Consider the following 20625-nt stretch of genomic DNA (forward strand, 5'->3'; position numbering starts at 1 on the left):
TATCAAACCTTCTGGCTACCATGTTTCCATTGAGAGTCTTATATTTGCCATTTGAAAACTCTCTTCCCATAAGCACTGCCATCCCTGACAGCTTTTAAAAATGTTCTCTTTTCCAGCAGTTTTGAAATTTCATTTGTCTTTGAACTATAATGTTCTAGGTATAGATTTCCTTCTATTTACCTTACTCAGTATTTGTAGCACTTCTTTTACTTGCGGCTTGAAGAAATTTATTTTGGAAAATTCTCTGCTATTATTCCTTTAGTATTGCTTTTACCTAATTCTCTTCTCTTTTCTGGGATTCTAATTAAATGTGTATGAAACTATGTTCCACGTTACTTTCTGTTTTTCTCTCCATGCTTTAATCTGGATATTTTCTTACATATTATCCATCTTTCTTTTATCTCTTTAGCTGTATACGATATGCTGCTGGACCCATCTTTTGAATATTTTCCTACCAGTGGTTATATTTCAAATTATAGAGTGCTCCTTTTGATTCATTTTACATGGAATCCTTTAGTTTTGCTGTCTGATTTATTAAACATATAAATCACAGTTTATACTTAAATCTCCTGTTAACTACAATATCTTACTTCCCTATGGGTCTGTTTCTTTTTTTTCTTTTCTCTTGCTTTTTGGTTAATTCTTATTTTTGTAAGCAAAATTCTTATTTTGTAAAATAAGCATCTTATTTTTATAAGCGTGAATGCTGGGCATTGTGTATTAAAATATAGAGACAGTTTTACCCGTGTGTGATGTGGATTTCCTTTTCTTCTGGGGCTGGGCGGACAGGGTAAGGATGGATCACCTTGATCTGTGCAGGGATTAAACTGTTCTGAAGATGGGCTTTAGTCTTTGTGAGGGCTGCTTCTGGTTTATGCTTACTTCTTTGGGTTAGCACTTTGGAATCACAGCTGAAAGTGGGGGTTGCAGGACCTTTTTCCCTTAGCAGGCTATGAACTCTGATTTTTGCCTGTCCTGCTCTCGGAAGCTGAAATAAACCTGTTCAACTTAGTTTTCCACTGTCTGCAATAGAGTCAGCAAGTGGGTTAAAGAGAAGTCAAATGTCAGGCTCCCTTCTCTCCACAGTCATGACCTTTCAAATCATTGTACCTTGATAGTCCTCTAATGCCTTCAAGCAGAGGCTGTTTTAACGATTTATTTTCCTGGTTATTTTAGCTCGCTGTTGGGAAGGTTGGTCTGATCTAATCTAGCCCATTATATTGAAGTAGAAGTTGAAGTGCTTCTTTAAGGCACTCTAATCCTACATGTTTTGATACCTTGATGCTATGTTCAATAATTTCAAATGCCAAGTTGCTGTTAACCTGTGCCATCTTGAACTCTTGTTTATCAGAAGTTTTTGATCAAGCTACTGAAAATTTTGTATAGCCGTAACGAAAACACCTCAATGTTATGTCATATGTTTGCATTTAAAGAGAGTTTACAAATTTTACTCATATTATTGCATTTAATCTTTACAACAGTCATGTGATGTCAAATATCATGATTAAGTTCTCCATGGAGACTTATCTGTAATTTTAGTGAATAAAGAAAATCTGTATTAATTTACCTCTAGTTAAGTGAATATTCTGGAAAATGGGAATGAAAAGAAGGGGGTATTTGAGAGCAATTTAACAGGTTAATACTGAGATTAACCCGTTTGTGGAATGCAGAGTGGTGATCATTTTGCTTGGGTAAACGACGAGGATGGTTATTCTTCCTTTAAGTAAAAGGAGATTCTATTAAGAGGAGAATTAAATTTTGGCAGGTTAATAATGAATGGATAAAATTAGTACTGAATTGTGCTCCCAGAAGGGAGAATTACTGTGGGCTAAAAAGAGCTTTGTGGTGGAGTTGAGATTATTATTGGACGTTTTGAGGAGGAGAGGAAATGAGAAGGAGGCAGGGCAATCTTAGGGGAGAATCTAAAATTAGAAACCACTCCCCCTCCTCCTTCCTCCCCTCCTCCTTCCTCCCCTCCTCCTTCCTCCCCTCCTCCTTCCTCCCCTCCTCCTTCCTCCCCTCCTCCTTCCTCCCCTCCTCCTTCCTGCCCTCCTCCTTCCTCCCCTCCTCCTTCCTCCCCTCCTCCTTCCTCCCCTCCTCCTTCCTCCCCGTCCTCCTTCCTCCCCTCCTGCTGCTTCTCCTCCTCCTTCCTCCCCTCCTCCTTCCTCCCCTCCTCCTTCCTCCCCTCCTCCTTCCTCCCCTCCTCCTTCCTCCCCTCCTCCTTCCTCCCCTCCTCCTTCCTGCCCTCCTCCTTCCTCCCCTCCTCCTTCCTCCCCTCCTCCTTCCTCCCCTCCTCCTTCCTCCCCTCCTGCTGCTTCTCCTCCTCCTTCCTCCCCTCCTCCTTCCTCCCCTCCTCCTTCCTCCCCTCCTCCTTCCTCCCCTCCTCCTTCCTCCCCTCCTGCTGCTTCTCCTCCTCCTTCCTCCCCTCCTCCTTCCTCCCCTCCTCCTTCCTCCCCTCCTCCTTCCTCCCCGTCCTCCTTCCTCCCCTCCTCCTTCCTCCCCTCCTGCTGCTTCTCCTCCTCCTTCCTCCCCTCCTCCTTCCTCCCCTCCTCCTTCCTGCCCTCCTCCTTCCTCCCCTCCTCCTTCCTCCCCTCCTCCTTCCTCCCCTCCTCCTTCCTCCCCTCCTCCTTCCTCCCCGTCCTCCTTCCTCCCCTCCTCCTTCCTCCCCGTCCTCCTTCCTCCCCTCCTCCTTCCTCCCCTCCTGCTGCTTCTCCTCCTCCTTCCTCCCCTCCTCCTTCCTCCCCTCCTCCTTCCTCCCCTCCTCCTTCCTCCCCTCCTCCTTCCTGCCCTCCTCCTTCCTCCCCTCCTCCTTCCTCCCCTCCTCCTTCCTCCCCTCCTCCTTCCTCCCCTCCTGCTGCTTCTCCTCCTCCTTCCTCCCCTCCTCCTTCCTCCCCTCCTCCTTCCTCCCCTCCTCCTTCCTCCCCTCCTCCTTCCTCCCCTCCTGCTGCTTCTCCTCCTCCTTCCTCCCCTCCTCCTTCCTCCCCTCCTCCTTCCTCCCCTCCTCCTTCTTTCTCTCTTCCTTCTTCTCCTCCTCCTTCCTCTCCTCCTCTCCCCCCACCACCCCTTTCATTAAGGGCTTACAAAGTACCAGGCACTGTGCTATGTTTGTGCATACATCCTTATTTAATTTTCAACCCTATAAGATAGTTAATCTAATGGTCCCTATTTTATTTATTATTTATTTATTTTTGTGAGACAGAGTCTCACTCTGTTGCCCATGCTGGAGTGCAGTGGCATGATCTCGGCTCACTGCAGCCTCCACCGCCCAGGCTCAAGTGATTTTCCTCCCTCAGCCTCTGGAGTATCTGGGATTACAGACGTGCGCCATCACGCCCGGCTAATTTTTGTATTTTTAGTAGAGACGGCGTTTCACCGTGTTGGCCAGGCTGGTCTTGAATTCCTGACCTCAGGTGATCCGCCGGCCTTAGCCTCCCAGAGTGCTGGGATTACAGGTGTGAGCCACCACGCCCAGCCAGCCAGTGGTCCCTATTTTATAGCCTTGTCCATTTGTCAGGCAATGAAACCACTGCCTTAAAATGGAGCCAAGTGCTGAAGCATAACTTTGATAATGAGATCGTTGTCAATTATAGGGGTCCCTGAACTGAGTCCGAGTGAGTGCATTGAGATTTTCACCTGAAGACAACTGGCCATGCAAAGTGCAATTTTCAGAAGATGGCGTAGACAGTAGAGTGCCCGATAGGTGGTTGCTGGTTGGGAGGTGGAGAGCGTAGAGCACGGGGCACGGTTGGGGGCCACCTCTGCAGTACACAGTACATAAGGAAGTCCCCTGCTAGAGCGGAACCAGCGGGAAGAGAAAAGATGGGGCTGATGTGAGATTTCAAAGCCAGAAAAGTCAGGACTTAGTGACTGTGAAGATGTGAAAGGTGACGGAGAGGAATGTCATAAAGAGGGTTTCAAGCCTGGGACAGAAGTTCTCCAAACTGTTGTTTCCTGCCTCTGTCCTTCCTGCATTCCTACCCTCCTAACTCAACAGGTGAGTAGGTGAGCGTCTCTGTCCACGACTCCTTTGACTTGTGACTCTCAGCCAAGTCTGGCCTGCAGCTCCCCTCAAACATCCTCCTGCCCTAGAATGTTCTCAGCGATTCCCTCCTGTTTTTACTTTCTGTTAAGTGTGTATTTCCAATTTAGTATTGTGATTTCCTCCTTTTTCCTTTCCCTCTTTTCCTTTTTCTTTCTTCCACTCCCAACCTTCCTCTTTTTCATTAATTTTTTTTTAATTTAAAATGTTTTGAACATATAAACTCAGTACTACATTGAGCTTTTTGGGTGCAGGGACCGTGATTTCTGTAGACTTCTATTTCTGTGATCCAGTACTATGTCTAACATGTATTACATGCTGAATATATGAATGAATAAATGGGAAATCCTGGGGAGTGTGCCACAAATAGGTATAAAGACATAAAGTTCATAGCAATATAGAAGTAGAAACCGACTATCATTGATTTTATTGTCAAGAGGTGTTCACCTTCCTTTTTCTCTTACAAAAATCCACATGGATTTCAGTATATTTCATCTCTGACTACTCCATAGAATAACAGTTAACTCCACAAATAATATATTTTGAGACAATAATAACCAAGAAGAACAAAATCAACAGAACACGCTATACCATAATATTTTTGATGGGTTCTTCTTACAGCTGATTTTACCCCTTCTAGTCCAAATTTTTGCTTGATAAAGGTCCCGCTGGATAAAGATTCTGATAAGCTACAAAATGCCCAGATGTTGGACAGTAGAAGGGAGGGAAAGAGGGAAAACACTTTGCAGGATGGTTCATTTGCTTCATGGAGTTGAATATCATCGAGTCCTAGGGAAAGCCTGCTGTTTTTGGAAAGTGGACAAAAAGAGGGATTGCATAGAGCTTGGAATTTAAGAGAGAAACTGGAACAAAGATGTAATGACATTCATTAATTTAGATCTAGATTGAGAATTTTTATGTTAGGAAAAAAATGGCAATAAAAACAATTTGCCGCCTCATCTCAAATCCAGCATTATGTGCTTAGAAATTACTGCCTCTGATCATTAGCCGGCAGGCGGGCCTTCCCCGGAGGTCTGTCTTGTGGTAGGGAAATCACACAGCCATGCTGGCAGCAGTTTTATCCTTTTCTGGAAGGAGATTCGCACTCTCGGCTTTGTGTGTAGTTATCTGACTATCTCTTCTAATGCTGGAGTGTTAGCATGTGCTTAGTAATTTTTAAGCTCCTGGGACCAGACTGGAATTGATTTCATCTGCAATTTGTCTAGTGACAAGCACAATGCTGAAGAAAAATAAATATTCACTATAATTTTTATTAGTTCATGACCCATCATAAATCAAAGCTGTGAAAAGAGTTTAAGTAGCTTTTCCCAATCCCTGGGATTCATAGCTCTCTCAGTTATCACTTGAACAAAGGTGATAGCTGGACACCAGTGATACCCTGGGATGGTGAGCTTAAGGGAATTTAGCTTTTCCCTTCCTGCAAGCTTTAAAATGTGATGTCGTTAGGAGACTAGGGAGGGTCGACTTTTCAGTTTAAATCTCTCCTTTTCCCTTTGGTAGGACTCCGAATTTTAGATTTCATGGATGAATAAGTAACCTTAGTGAGTGATTTGAGACTAGAGTACATAAAAATGTGTCAATAGTTCAGGATGACTGATAGCTCCCTTGTAACCAAAGCCACCTGCAATTTTTTATAGTCATGCAGCATAAGCCATCTTGAACAGATAATCAATTCTATTGCACAAACAGTCACTTCTGTTCACCAAGGAGGCCCACTTTTTCTCTCTTCAAGCAGGGCTATAAAAAAAATAACCTATGTAATCCAAATGATCAAAACTTCTGAAATACTGGGGCACTTGTAAAGCTAGCCTTCTCTTCCACCTCTCCATACCTTGCCCCTCTCTTTCTTTTTTAGTGAAAGAACAGTGGACTCACTTATGCAGCTGTAACAAAGATCAGAGAGACCTGTACTGCCATGTGCCCATGCACACATGCAACTACACACACACACCCTTTTAGAAGAGCGTATTTCAGTCCAAGTATCGTTTCTTGCCCAGCCTTTGTCAGAATTTTGATCTCTGGAGGATTAGGAGAATATTTATTTATTTATTTTCCTTACATAAAATATCAAATGGCATTGCGGCAGCAGCATTACCACAGCAGAAATTCATTCTTCTTCAGCTACTTCCTGCATCTCATTGAGTTAAAAAGAGTGAGGATGTGATTTTGAAATCTGAATTTGTAAAGGGTGTGAGGTCTTCACTGAAAATATGATTGTGAATTAAAGGCTTTTGATTAAAGTAGACTTACAGATAAACACTTCATCTATTTTTCCTCATTCATTAAAATACCATTATACTGTATAGTCTGGTGCTGGATTTTATATTCATTTTTTCAATAGGGTGAACACAGTATCATCATAGTTGCCATTAGATTATTCAATGGTATTTATATGCAAACTAGGTCATTCATTCATTTTACAAATATAGTTTGAGCTTTGAACAGGTAACAGGCACTGATTTTTAGGTGCTGGAACTGGGGCTACAGTATTAAGCCAGACAATTAAGTCCCTACTTTAGGAGCTGACATTTGAAGATGTAGGTTAACAGTTAGGGTCTAATGATCAAAGATCTAAAATTCTCTTAGTAGTAGCTGGGTCTCTAACAAATAATGATTATGGAGGAACCACTAAACCTCAGAATTTAGTAAAGACAAAAACATTGGTAGTAAATGATTCTGGCTTGTTAGTTATAAAATATTATTTTCAGATCTAGATTTTGGCCTAAATCGTGACTATTGTTGCTTAAACTTGGGGACTTTTGCACTAGAGATCAATGTCAAATCCAATGAGTCATAACCTTTCTGGTGTCTGAAAGAAAGCTTGGAAGCCATATAGAGCTCACGTGTTTTAGAGTAAAGTCAGTTTGGGGATATGTTTTATTTTCATGTCATCTGTCCCCTAAAAGGACCTTTAAAGGTTAGCCCAATGACTGGGCCAACCACTACCCCCTTCTCAGTTTGAGTCACTGTTTTCAGGTATCATGGTGGCCTAAATAGCAGTTCTCAAAGTTTGGTTCATAAACCCCTGGGGTTCCTTTTCAGTGGATCTGCAGTGTTGATGTATTTTCGTAACAATACTAAGTTGTTACTTGTTTTTTCCATTCTTTTTCTTTCACAAGTATACAGTGAAGTTTTCCACTGTATATTCAGAACCCCTGTATAACTCAGCAAGTCGCTATTTCCTAAACAACCGATGATCGATGTTACAAAATGATATATTGGTAAAAGATCCATTCAAAATGCTAGATAAATTAATGGGTTTTAATATATCAGAGTATGTAAAGTTCACTGATAGGTGTTCCGATTCCTATACAAACTTCCAGTTGTTGAGTTTGGGTGTAGTATCAAAGAAAGAATATCCACAATTATCTGAAAGGCTATTTCATTAATCCTGCATTTGCCAACTAGGCATTTGTGTGGGAATGGGTTTTCTACACACGTCAACCAAACATGATGCCACAACAGATTGGATGCAACTATCTTCAGTTATGCTGGGCATTAAAAAAATGCAAAGTAAAACAGTACCACTCTTCTCACTAAATGTTTTAGGAAAATCTAATTATCCCTTATAAAAAATATATATTATTTATGTTAACAGTAATGGGTTATAAATTCTTTTTTTTTTTTTGGAGACGGAGTCTCTCTCTGACTCCCAGGCTGGAGTGCAGTGGTGCAATGTTGGCTCACTGCAACCTCTGCCTTCCAGGTTCTAGCGATTCTCCCACCTCAGCCTCCTGAGTAGCTGGGATTACAGGCATGCACCACTACTCCTGGCTAATTTTTGTATTTTTAGTAGAGAAGGGATTTCTCTGTGTTGGCCAGGCTGGTCTTGACCTGCTGATCTCAAATGATCCACCCGCTTCGGCCTCCCAAAGTGCTGGGATTACAGGCATGAGCCACTGTGCCTGGCCCATACATTCTTTTTTAAGGAGTAATAAATATTAAACATTTATCAGTTTTAATTTGTATCATGATAAATGTTATAAATTATATCATGAGATATGATCTACATGAACTAAAGCACTTTGAAGTCCTCAACAACTTATTTATTTATTTATTTTTGAGATGGGGTCCTGCTATGTTGCCCTGGCTGATCTCAGACTACTAGGCTCAAGCGATCCTCTCGTCTCAGCCTCCTGTAGCTGGGACTACAGGCATGCGCCACTGTGCCCTGCCTCAGAATTTTTTAAGATTCATAAGGTTATCCTGAGATTAACCAATTTAAGAACCGCCGGTCTAAAGCAATGTGTTAGTAAATCCATCTTCCAGGAAGCTGAAGCGTAGAGAAATTTGCGCTAGTTACATTCCCTGGGGTCTAGGATCTGCTCCCAGTTCTCGTTTTGAAGCAGAGTTTCGGGAAGTATAAGTCGGGTCTCCTTAATGGCTCGGGGCTTCCTGTTCTGTGTGCAGTGACAGAGGATAAAGACAAAAAGGCTGTAGTCCATAAAGTCCATTTTTAATTTCCAATCTTATATGCCCCAAAGTCATGAAATCCTCTAGGATAATTTCTGAGTTTCAAACCACAGCTACTGAAGATGGAGCATTTTACAAGGGCTGCATGACATTTATTCTTCTTGGAAGTGCAGCTTGCAGCTCCGCATGCTAAAAGGAAATCAAAACTGCTTATCTGAAACATCTTCATCATCCATTTGGAAATGAAGAATTCAGCCTGCTCTGCTTCCACCCCTGTAGGAAGCTACACCAAGCTGACTTCTCAGTCTGGACTTGTTCTCAAGGTCACCTATGTAATTTTTTTTCAAAGCTTCAGTGTCCTTAGTATTCTCAGAGATAATAGCACCAAACCCATCAGTCATTTCCTTGTCCTCAATTTTCTTCTTGGCTTCCTGCAATTTTAATCCCAAGTCCTTGCAATTCCTTTCTGTAGAGGCTTAAGTGGCCCCATTTATGACCAATTTACAGCTAATATTTGATGCATTCTTTTAAAATAAGCCAAACAGTCCTCTGCTCTACAGGCCTTGTAGCTTTGGACTTAATAAAATCAAAGGCCTGATAGTGGGGTAAACTGATATGCTTTTTATGATTTTTGAAGAAAAATTAAGAGATCCTTAGAAATTGGAAGGAGGTAGATATTTGTTAATTTCAGAATCTAGTGCTGTTGTTAATAAAGGGAAAGAAATAGCTCTTTCTTCTGTATTGCACATTGAACCAATTTTTATAAAGGGGGAGAGGGAGGGGTGAGGAGGATAGATGAGTAAAGAAATCAGAAATTTTTCTGGGGCCTGCTTACTTGTAACCTCCTTTGGATGCCTTATCTCTGGCCCCTTCTGTAAGCTCATCCAGCTCATGTCAGCATGACACATGAACCATGCAAAGCTTCTTTTTAAAGAGATTTTAATTCCTGCTTGACAGGCTAGGCTGAAGCCCATGAGTGACAATAGATTTTTTTTTCTTTTAAAACAGAGTGAAAGCCACAGTGCACCTGGTATTTCATTGAACACCAGGTTGTGTGTGTGTGTGTGTGTGTGTGTGTGTGTGTATAATATTTCTGGGAAGGAAAAAAACAGTTTAAAAACCTAAGTAATAAAATGTTCAGTTTGCCAGGAGTTATGCTTTAAGAAAAGATATCCACCGTTTTTGGCCTGCCTGAAGACTGTTTATGCCCTTAAATCTGTTTTAAATCTTTTAAGAGTTTTATCACTTTCCCCCTTCTTGTAAAAGTAGCTCATTGCTTTATTTTTTTATTCTAGTCTGAAATTGCATCTTTAATTATCTCCTGTGTGGTAAAGTATCAAACTCTCACATTTCATGTGATGAATTTCATCTCTTATACCCAAGATGTTGGGGGGAACTGACTATATCCAATATCTTGGGGGAGAATAGCTAGAAACTGGGACCATCCTTAAGCATTGTATGAGGCCCAATGCAGAAAGACAAGGAAGTACTTTAGGAGTTGCCTAAATGTTCTCTTGCAAATATAAAATGAGCTTTATTTTATTTATGACTGCCTGAGTGAGTTCGGACAGCTGTAACAAAGTACCCTAGAGTGTGTTGCTTATAAACAAGAGAAATTTATTTCTGATTGTTTTGGAAGCTGAAAGTCTGAGATCAGGGTGCCAGCATGGTTGCATTCTGATGAGTGCCCTCTTCGTGGCTGCAGATTGTCAACTTCTTGTATCCTCACATGGCAGAAAGTGAGTGAGAGCTTTCTGGGTCTCTTTTATAAGGGCACTAATTCCATTCATGAGGACTCCACCCTCATGCCCTGATCACTTCCCAAAGGCCCCACCTCCTAATACCATCACACCAGGGGATAGGATTTCAACATAGGAATTTTGGGGGCCAGAGCATTCCATCCATACAAATGACCATAGCACATTTGAAATAGCTCTCACTTTCCACCGGTATTGCGCATTGCGAACTACTCAAAGGACTGAAGGTGATAGGGATGACTCCGATAATGGAGGTAGTGATGGTGGTAGCATGATGAAGGTGGTGGTAATAGGGGCGTCTTCCTTTATCAAATGGGGCACTGGACTTTGTGTGAATCACTTCGTATACTTTTTTCTCATTTAATTTGCACACCAGCTCTGAGAACTTGGGTGTCATTGTCTCCATTTTACAGATGAGAGATAGAGGCTTAGAGAAGTTCAGTGACCTACTCCCTCCCAAAGCCATCCAGCCCAGTAATGGTGGAGCAGGATTAGAATTTATACTGATGACAAAGCCCAGCCTCATAACCCCCACTCCAGAGGTGCTTGTCTTCCTCAGGGATAGGCAGGGTAGGGATTTAATTCCTTTTTCAGGGAAAACTAAGACCCCAAAAGCTTGAATGATGCTTAGTGATACGCTTAATGTGAATGAACTTGGAGCCAGAGTGGAAAGCATCTTACCATGCTGGTCCAACCAGCTTCTGAACAGAAGCTGTCTATGTACGTCAAAGGGAAAGGAGCCACTTGTAATTGTATAGCACACCTCAGGAGTAGTGTTTTCACAAGTACTGTCTTGGTCTTCCCAGTGCTTATGAGGTAGGTAGGTCTTATTGTGTCTATTTTGCATTTCTTCTTACCTATACTCTGTTGATGGATGCTAATTATGATGACTTGGAGAAATTACAGAATACTAAAGTAAGGAACAGTTTCTGGTTATGTGAACTATTTTTATAGTTAAGCATTTGAGTGTTTTTATTAATGTTCTCATGGAAGATACTGTTTCTTCTAGTGATTTGAAGTAAGCTTGCTACATTCATGTTTAGACATTTTTCTTATGGGTGCTTGTGACATTATGTACTTCTCAGTGGTCATATTTTAAAATTGTATGTTATAATCAGGCACGGTGGCTCATGTTTGTCATCCCAGCACTTTGGGTGGCTGAGGTGGGAAGATTGTCTGAGGCCAGGAGTTTGAGACCAGCGTGGGCAACATAGTGAGACCCCCTATCTCTCCAGAAAAAAATTTCTTTTTTTTTTTTTCTTTTTAAATTAGCTGGGCATGGTGGCATGTGCCTGTGGTCCCAGCTACTTGGGAGGCTGAGGAGGGAGGACTGTTTGATCCCAGCAGTTCCAAGCTGCAGTGAGCTATGATTGCACCACTGCATTCTAGCCTGGGTGACAGAGTGAGACCCTGTCTGGAAAAAAAATTGTGTTTTACTTTTGGAAAACATTTTCAAAAGTAACATTGCATAATGATCTGGAAAGTCAGAAACTCCAGGGTTGGATTGTGCTTTGCTACTGAATAATTCCGGGACCTTAAGCAAGACCTGTGACCTTTCTGGGCCCCACTTTCCCCATCTTCACTATAATGGGGACGGGTGTTCAGTAAGGATTCACTAGAATGTCTTTGATCTGTTTTGAAAGAGCCACACATGGTTCTTAAAGCTTTTGTTACCCAATAATATATACATCAAAAAATTTTTGTAGTAAAGATGTGAACAATTGTGTGTCCTATACACATTGAAAGATGACAAGCCATTGGAAGACTGCTTTAAACTCTGGTATCTGCTATGGCCAGGGAGTTAGCTGTTGTGTTGATAATTTAGCCTGATTATATTTTGTTCATAAATAGATTACCAATTCTTAAAAAGTTGGTATTGCCGGCCCTCCTTCCCTCCTTCTTCCTGTCTACCTTCCGTTTGTCAAAAAGCCATTAGGCAGGTCTCAGCCAGGAGACCTATCAGGGCAAATAAGTAAATATATTGAAGATAATGGGAGTCAGACTTCTTACTGTTGGAGAATAGTTACAGATATAAAAAAGGGGAGAGCCAGAATGAACCCTGTATTGTGGATAGGAATTTAAGGTTTCATTGTGAACGTGTGGATTTTGATATGTAGAAATTTCATAGATATAGAAATTTCAGTGTAGAAATAATATAAACGTTAAAGTGTATGCATGCCTATGAATAAATGCACATACACACATACACACACACACACACACACATACATACACACACACCCCACACACACCCATTTCCTAACTCTGTTCACTGAAAGGGCCAGGATGTAGTGACAGCCCAGTAAATATGAGCACACCTGCTACCCAGATTGTAGTTTCTAAATTCCAGTTTTTGCTTAAAGCAACTATGGGTCTTTGAAAAAAATGTCTGGTTCTAGAGCTGGGAAAGAAAAGGTACAAGATGAGCCCTGAATGTCTTGTGACAGAAGATATAGAAACTCTGAAAGAATAATGGGAGACGCCACAAGGACACAGCAGTCAGCTTCAAGGGATTCTCACTAAACCCATGTGAAACCTGGAACAATTTGAGCACCAAAATGACAATGATAGTTACAGATTATATCCCACTAAACAAGAAATACATGAATCCACACTTGCATAAATAAATAAATGCATAAAAATGTGGGGAGAGGAGAAAGTTCTTCCTTAAAATAGAACGCTGTGTGATATACAGAAGGAATTCTGGAATTGGAGAGATTACCATTTGGCAGTCATCATAGTAATAATTAATCCAGGTAAGAAACATCAACGGATGCTAACAATAATGAATACAAGTTGGATGAGGATCAGAATCTTTATATAACCATAAAGTATCTGTCCACAAATCCTTATGCATTTTAAGGGGAAACACAGGAGCTTTACTGGAGAAACTTGGAAGACACAACCTTACTCAAGTGATCAAAGTTCTCATGAGCAGTGATGGGACACACAGTGTTCTATGTCACTTGATGGGATGCAATGAGAAGAACACAGCATCTCTTCCAAACAATGCAATCTTCAGATCTTTTCATGAGAAAATATCTCTAATCCTAGTTCAGGGGCGTTTTACAAAATAATTCACCTGCTGCCTTCCATAATATAAAGGTTGTGAAGGTCAAGGATACTATTCCAGATCAAAGGAGATGGAAGAGCGATGACAACTAAATAGAAAGTGTGATCCTGAAATGGATCCTTTGACTAGAAAGAGCATTACTGGGAAAGTTGGCCTAACTCGAATTGGGGTCTCCCGGTGAAGGATACATGAGAGTTCTTTGAACAGCTTGTGCAACATTTCTGTAAGCTTGAAATTCTTTTGACACAAAAAGTAAGACATAATTTGTACAGGAAAGCTTAGCTTTTAGTTTTTATTTTACAAAGTTAAAAGGAATAGTTTCTGAATTCTTTTTTATTTTGGATTTTTGTACGAATCCTATGGGGTATAATTATTAAATTAGACTTTTAGTTCTGGATTTCTGTGGTGGTTGGGCAGAGAAGAATATAGTTTTATGAGATAGGGACTTTTCTGGATGTGTGATATCATTTGTGTAATTACGGAAATTCATTCAGATTTGACTGGGAAAGCAGTTGGAAACTTGGAGTGTCTTAAGGCCATTGTTAGATATTTATGAGGCATTCTAGATTAATGGGATTATGAGTTGGTGTTCTGGAGTCATGCTTCCTGAGCTCAAATCCTGCCTCCACCACTTACCAGTGTGTGGCTTTGAGCAAGTGAACTAACCTCTCTGTTTCTTATATCATCTATAAAATGTAGGTAACAATAGCACCTATCTCATGTGGCTATTGTGCAGACCATCTGATTAATACCGGTAGAGTGCTGAGAAGAGTACTGGCTTAGAGTAAATGCTATGTTGTTATTATTATCATCATTATATATTATTGCTGCTGCTGCTGTTACTGTTACAATATAGATATAATTTGTGTAGCACAGGGAGGGGAACATCACACACTGGGGCCTGTCGGGGAGTTGGGGAAAAGGGGAGGGAGAGCATTAGAACAAATATCTAATGTGTGCAGGGCTTAAAACCTAGATGACAGGCCAGGTGCAGTGGCTCATGCCTGTAATTCCAGCACTTTGGGAGGCGGGTGGATCACGGGGTCAGGCGTTCGAGACCAGCTTGGCCAACATAGTGAAATGCCATCTCTACTAAAGTTACAAAAAATTAACCGGGCGTGGTGGTGGGTGCCTGTAATCCCAGCTACTCGGGAGGCTGAGGCAAGAGAATCGCTTGAACCTGGGAGGCAGAGGTTGCAGTGAGCCGAGACCGCACCACTGCACTTCAGCCCGGGTGACAGTGCGAGACTCTGTCTCAAAACAAAAAACAAAAATACCCTAGATGACGGGTTGGTAGGTGCAGCAAACCACCATAGCACATGTATACCTATGTGACAAACCTGCATGTTCAGCACATGTATCCCAGAACTTAAAGTAAAATTAAAAAAAAGGAAAAAATAAATAAAAAGGACATTTCCAAAGCAAAGAAAAAAAAATCGTGTAGCGAAGGCTAGAGAAACTGGCTAAGAGAAATTTCCTATGGCAATTTGTTGGAAGTTTGATTCCTTCTCACGCTCTGATGATAGAAAGGCCGTAATGCCATTGATTTTGGATACTAACACCGTGTACTGATCCTTTAAGATGCTTTCTTATTTGCAAAGCCAGCTTCCACGCCCAAGCACACCTTAGAGTTTCTTTACCCTTTATACAGGCAAAGGCACACATTTTAAACGTTCAAGAAGAACAGCAGAAACAAGACAGGATCAAAGCAAAATACAAAGAAAACAAGATTGGAGAATCAGAGAATCAAGATCCAAGGAAAAATGTTTACTTTGGCAGAAATACCTAGAAAATATAGTGACTGCAGGCCTTGTTTCAAGTTCACATATTGAATCTCAACATGTTTACTTATTTGCAAGTGTAAGTAAATGTATGCAGCACACTGAGTTAGCAAACATGGGATATCCCTGAAGGAGGGAGATGTACAGCTCATCAGTGTTGTCCACAGTGCACCCCGCATCCTACCACTTGCTCGGGGCTCTCCAGCCTGTTCCTTTTCCTGAAAGGGCTTCCAGTCAAGCTCATGCTATATTATTATATATAAGACTTAGAGAATATTGAGCATTATGCATTTTTATTTCTTTATGCTTTGCTTTGTTTCTAAAAGGGTTCAAATGAACAAATCGAATTGTCTGTTATCCTAAGAAATGCTAAATTGTCCAGAATAGACCTGCATTAACAAAGCGTAAAGTGAAACAAGAGACCAATTAGCAGAGAGAGATTTCGACTAAAGCCTAGAAAAATAGGTAATGAATGACTACTCAGAAAGAAGGAAACAGATTGGCGATGGAGGAGGTCAGGGGTTTCACAGTGTGTGCTTCTTTTTTACAACTAAAAGCACATTTCTGGTCATCTAGCCCAAAAGCCTAAGTTTTTAGGCACAGGAGAGTTTCAGATATGTCGTGAACACATAGCCCATTGCTTGGTCCTCTGTCTCAAATACCCAGGTTGTCTACCCTTGATTCAGTCTCTTGTCACTATCTCACCCTGACTATAGTATTTTGAATTTTAGATGACATTTACATATTTTTGAGAAGCACTAGCAATCAAATGGGAATAAACCATATAGGATTCCTCATACCATCTAAGTTTTAAAACTTTTTCCTAGAGTATATGGACCTATGTCAAGACAGTGTGTTAAGGTTGTTCTGTGATTAAGAACTCAGAACCTAGAGCCAGAATCCTTGGGTACAAATTGTGACTGTCATTTACTAGCTGTGTTCCATTTTCTTCATCTGCAAAATGACATCAATGATAAGAAACAAATATGGGCCAGGCACGGTGTCTCATTTTTGTAATCCCAGAACTTTGGCAGGCTAAGGCGGGCAGATCACTTGAGGTCAGGAGTTCAAGACCAGCCTGACCAACATGGCAAAACCCTATCTCTACTAAAAATATAAAAATTAATTAGGCATGGTGGTGCGCACCTGTAGTCCCAGCTACTCAGGAGGCTGAGACAGGAGAATCGCTTGAACCTGGGAGAAGGAGGTTGCAGTGAGCTGAGATCACACCACTGTACTCCAGCCTGGGCCACAGAGCGGGACTTCATCTCAAAAAAAAAAAAAAAAAAAAAGAGACAAATGTAGTTACATACAGCAACATAGGAAGCTTTCAAAAAATGTTAACTAGTATGTATTTGCCTAATGAGTAGAAATAAAAAACTTTAGTACTATTTGGAGACTTGGTATGTTTACATGATTCAGTAATAACTACACAGTACCTTTCCTTCATACAAAGTTCTAATAAATTATGGCTTTTTCTGTAGGTAAAATCTACTGGTGGAGTCACTCCATTATTCTTATCTGTGGAGATCTAGATCTTGATTTGAAAGTTTCTGAGAAAATCTTCAGCTCAGACTTGAGGGTCAACTTTACCAGCTGAAGGTAAAAGCTAATTTTATTCGTTTAAGTGTGAATTGCTCATTACTGAAGCATAGAAAATAAAGATCATTAACATGTCTTAACTAGAACATATCAAATAGAATCCTGGTTTCTTGATGTTGAAAAAATTATGAAATACTAATAGAAACAGAGAAAAATGGCCAGGCGCGGTGGCTCACACCTGTAATTCCAGCACTTTGGGAGGCCCAGGCGGGCAGATCACCTGAGGTCAGGAGTTCGAGACCAGTCTGGCCAACATGGTGAAACCCTGTCTCTACTAAAAAATACAAAAATTAGCTGGGCATGGTGGTAGGCGCCTTAATCCCAGCTACTTGGGAGGCAGAGGCAGAAGAATCGTTTGAACCCGGGAGGCGGAGGTTGCAGTGAGCCAAGATTGAGCCATTGCACTCAAGCCTGGGTAACAAGGGGGAGACTTCTTTCAAAAAAAACCAAAAACAACAAAAAAACCCAGAAAAATAAGATACAATGAATAAGGAGAAAAGCTCGTTTCCTCTTGTGGTTATGGAAAGCTTTATAATAAGCATCTTCAAATCCATTTTTATTTTATTTTATTTTTGGAGACAGGGTCTCACTCTGATACTCAGGCTGCAGTGCAAGTGGCATGATCCTAGCTCACCACGGCCTTAAACTCCTAGGCTCAAGTGACCCTCTCGCCTCAGCCTCTCAAATAGCTGGGATTGCAGGAACATGCCACCACATCGAGCTAAGTTTTTTCATTTTTTAAAACAGAGACAGGGTTCTCAGCATGTTGCCCAGGCTGATCTCAAACTCCTGCCTCAGCCTCCCAAATTGCTGGGATTACAGGTGTGAACCACCGCACCTGGCCTCATATCCACTTATATCTACAGTACCCAGTTGTTGAAATAATCTTAACATCTAAGGAAAACAAATAAACTAAGAAACAGTCTACTGCAGGACTGGAGCAGTTGGTGAACGGAATAGGAGAGTATCGAAAAAGATGCAAATGTTTCTATAAAAACCAGGAGGCAGTAAGCCTGCTGCCTGGAGCCAGGAGACTGGACAGTGGAGAAAATCTCTTCTCAGATGCTCCTATTCATTTGATGGCTAAGTAAATTATTTTGTAGTGTTAAACATGGACGTTGTTGTTGTTTTTAAATGGTGGGAACCTTCCAATAACTGGCTTATTTTCTCATCGGTCTGTGTCTCCTATTCTTCAGAGGTTGTTCTTAACGTCCTCCATTCACCTCGAATTTCCTACCCCTCCAGGTTGCCAGTTACTGCCAGTCAGAAAAGAAGCTTTAGATGTCAGCTCCCTCAAATTTTGCCTCCAGGCCTGCACAATTAACCTGTACTCACATTCAGTGCTTTGTCACTAGTGAAGGGCAAACCACATCCCAGTCCCACTTCGTTCCTTATTCTCCTGCTCTGGAACCACCTCCTCCTCCCTGCTCCTGAACCACCTCCTTCTTCCTGCTCTGAAACTGCTGAAACGCACCTCCTTCATCTGGCTTTGGAACCACCTCCTTCTTCCTGTTCTGCAGCCTGCCTCCTCCTTCCTGCTCTGGAACCAGCCTCCTCCTTCCTGCTCTGGAACCCACCTCCTCCTCCCTGCTCTGGAATCTGCCTTCTCCTTCCTGCACTGGGGTCTGCCTGCTCTTTCCTGCTCTGGAAACTGCCTTCTCCTTCATCTTGCACTGGGATCTGCCTCCTCCTCCCTGCTCTGGAACCTGCCTCCTCCTCCTCCTTCCTGCACTGGGGTCTGCCTCCTCCTTCCTGCTCTGGAACCTGCCTTCTCCTTCATCTTGCACTGGGATCTGCCTTCCCTTCCTGCTCTGGAACCTGCCTTCTCTTTCATGTTGCACTGGGGTCCGGCTCCTCCTTCCTGCTCTGGAAACTACCTTCTCCTCCTTCCTGCTCTGGAACCTGCCTCCTCCTTCATCTTACCCTGGAATCTGTCTCCTCCTTCCTGCTCTGGAACCTGCTACTCCTCCTTCCTGCTCTGAAACTGCTGAAACTCGCCTCTGTATTCCTGTTCTAGAGCCACCTACTTCTTCCCGACCTGGAACCTGCCTCTTCCTTCTGGCACTGGGATCTGACTCCTCCTTCCTGCTCTGAAAACTGCCTCCTCCTTCTTCCTGCCCTGGAACCTGCCTCCTCCTTCCTGAGCTGGGAACTGCCTTCTTCCTCCTGCTCTGAAACTGCCAAAACCCACCTTCACATTTCTGCTCTGGAACCAAGTCCCTCTTCTTGCTCTGGAACCTGCCTCGTCTTTTCTCCTCTGGAACCTGTCTTCTCCTTCCTGCTCTAGGATCTACCTCCTCCTCCTTCCTGCACTGGGATCTGCCTGCTCCTTCCTGCTTTGGAAACTACTTCCTCCTTCCTGCTCTGGAACCTGCCTCCTCTTTCTTGTTCTGGAACCTACCTCCTCCTGCCTGCTCTGGAAGCTGCCTCCTCTTTACTACGCTGGGATCTGCCTTCTCCTTCCTGCTGTGGAACCAACTCTTTCTTCTTGCTCTGAAGCCTGCCTCCTCCTTCCTCCCATCCAAGTACTAACCAGGCCCGACCCTGCTTAGCTTCTGAGATCAGATGAGATCGAGTGCGTTCAGGGTGGTATGGCCATAGACAGCCTCCTCCTTCATGTTCTGGAACCTACCTCTTCCTCACTGCTCTGGAACCTGCCTCCTCTTTATCACTCTGGGATCTTCCTCCTCCTTCCTGCTCTGGCACCCGCCTCCTCCTTTCTGCTCTGGAACCCACCTCCTCTTTACTACTTTGGGATCTGCCTCCTCCTTTCTGCTTTGGAACCTGCCGCCTCCTTCCTGTGCTGGAACCCACCTCCTCCTTTCTGCTTTGGGACCTGCCGCCTCCTTCCTACTATGGGATCTGCCTTCTCCTTCCTCCTCTGGAACCTGCCTCCTCTTTGCTACTCTGGGATCTGCCTTCTCCTTTCTGTTCTGGAACCTGCCTCCTCCTTCCTGCACTGGAACCTGCCTCCTCCTTCCTGCTGTGTGATCTGCCTCCTCCTTCCTGATCTGAGATCTTCCTCCCGCTTCCTGCTCTGAGACCTACCTCCTCTTCCTGCTCTGGAACCTGTGTCTTCTTTCTCGTGCTGGAGCCCACCTCAGTTTCTCCTTTCTCCTTATCAGCTATCATTTTTGTCACTTCCCCCTTCTTTTTCTTCCTTTTGATGCCTTTGTTCAATATTTTCACATATTCACTATTATTTTTTCTCTTTTTTAATGAAGAGATTATTCATATGCCACACAATGTGTCATTTTCACATGTAGAATTCAGTGGTTTTTAGTATATTCACAAAATTGCATGACTCTTCATGATCTAAAATTCCATGATCTAATTTCAGAATTTTGTCATCATCTCAGTGAGAAACCCCATACCTATTAGTAGGTGCTCCCCATTTTCCTCTTCTTCTTAGTCCCTGGAAACCACTAATCTACTTTCTGTATCTAAGGATTTGCCTATTTTGGGCATTTTGTGTAAATGGAATCATACAATTTGTAACCTTTTGTATCTGACTTTTTTCACTTAGCATAAATTTTCAAGGTTTGTCCATGTTCATACATGTGGTAGCATGAATTGCTATTTCGTTCTCTTTTATGACTGAATAATATTCCATTTTGGAATGCAGCATATTTTGTTTATTGATTCATCAGTTGAGAGACATTTGAATTGTTTCTACTTTTTGACTGTTTAGAATAATGCTGCTATGAACATTCATGTCCAAGTTTTTGTGTGGATGTATTTTTTCGGTCCTCTTGGTTATATATTTAGGAGTGACATTTCTGGGTCATAGGGTGATTCTATGCCTAACATTTTGAGGAACTGCCAAACTGTCTTCCAAAGTGGCTGTACCCTTTTACCTTCTCACCAGCAATGTACGAGGTTTCCAATTCCTCTATATCCTTCCCATTACTGATTATTGTCAGTCTTTTAAAATATAGC

The sequence above is a fragment of the Pan troglodytes genome, chromosome 5 (genome assembly GCF_028858775.2).
Source record: "Pan troglodytes isolate AG18354 chromosome 5, NHGRI_mPanTro3-v2.0_pri, whole genome shotgun sequence".
Taxonomy (NCBI): Eukaryota; Metazoa; Chordata; class Mammalia; order Primates; family Hominidae; genus Pan; species Pan troglodytes.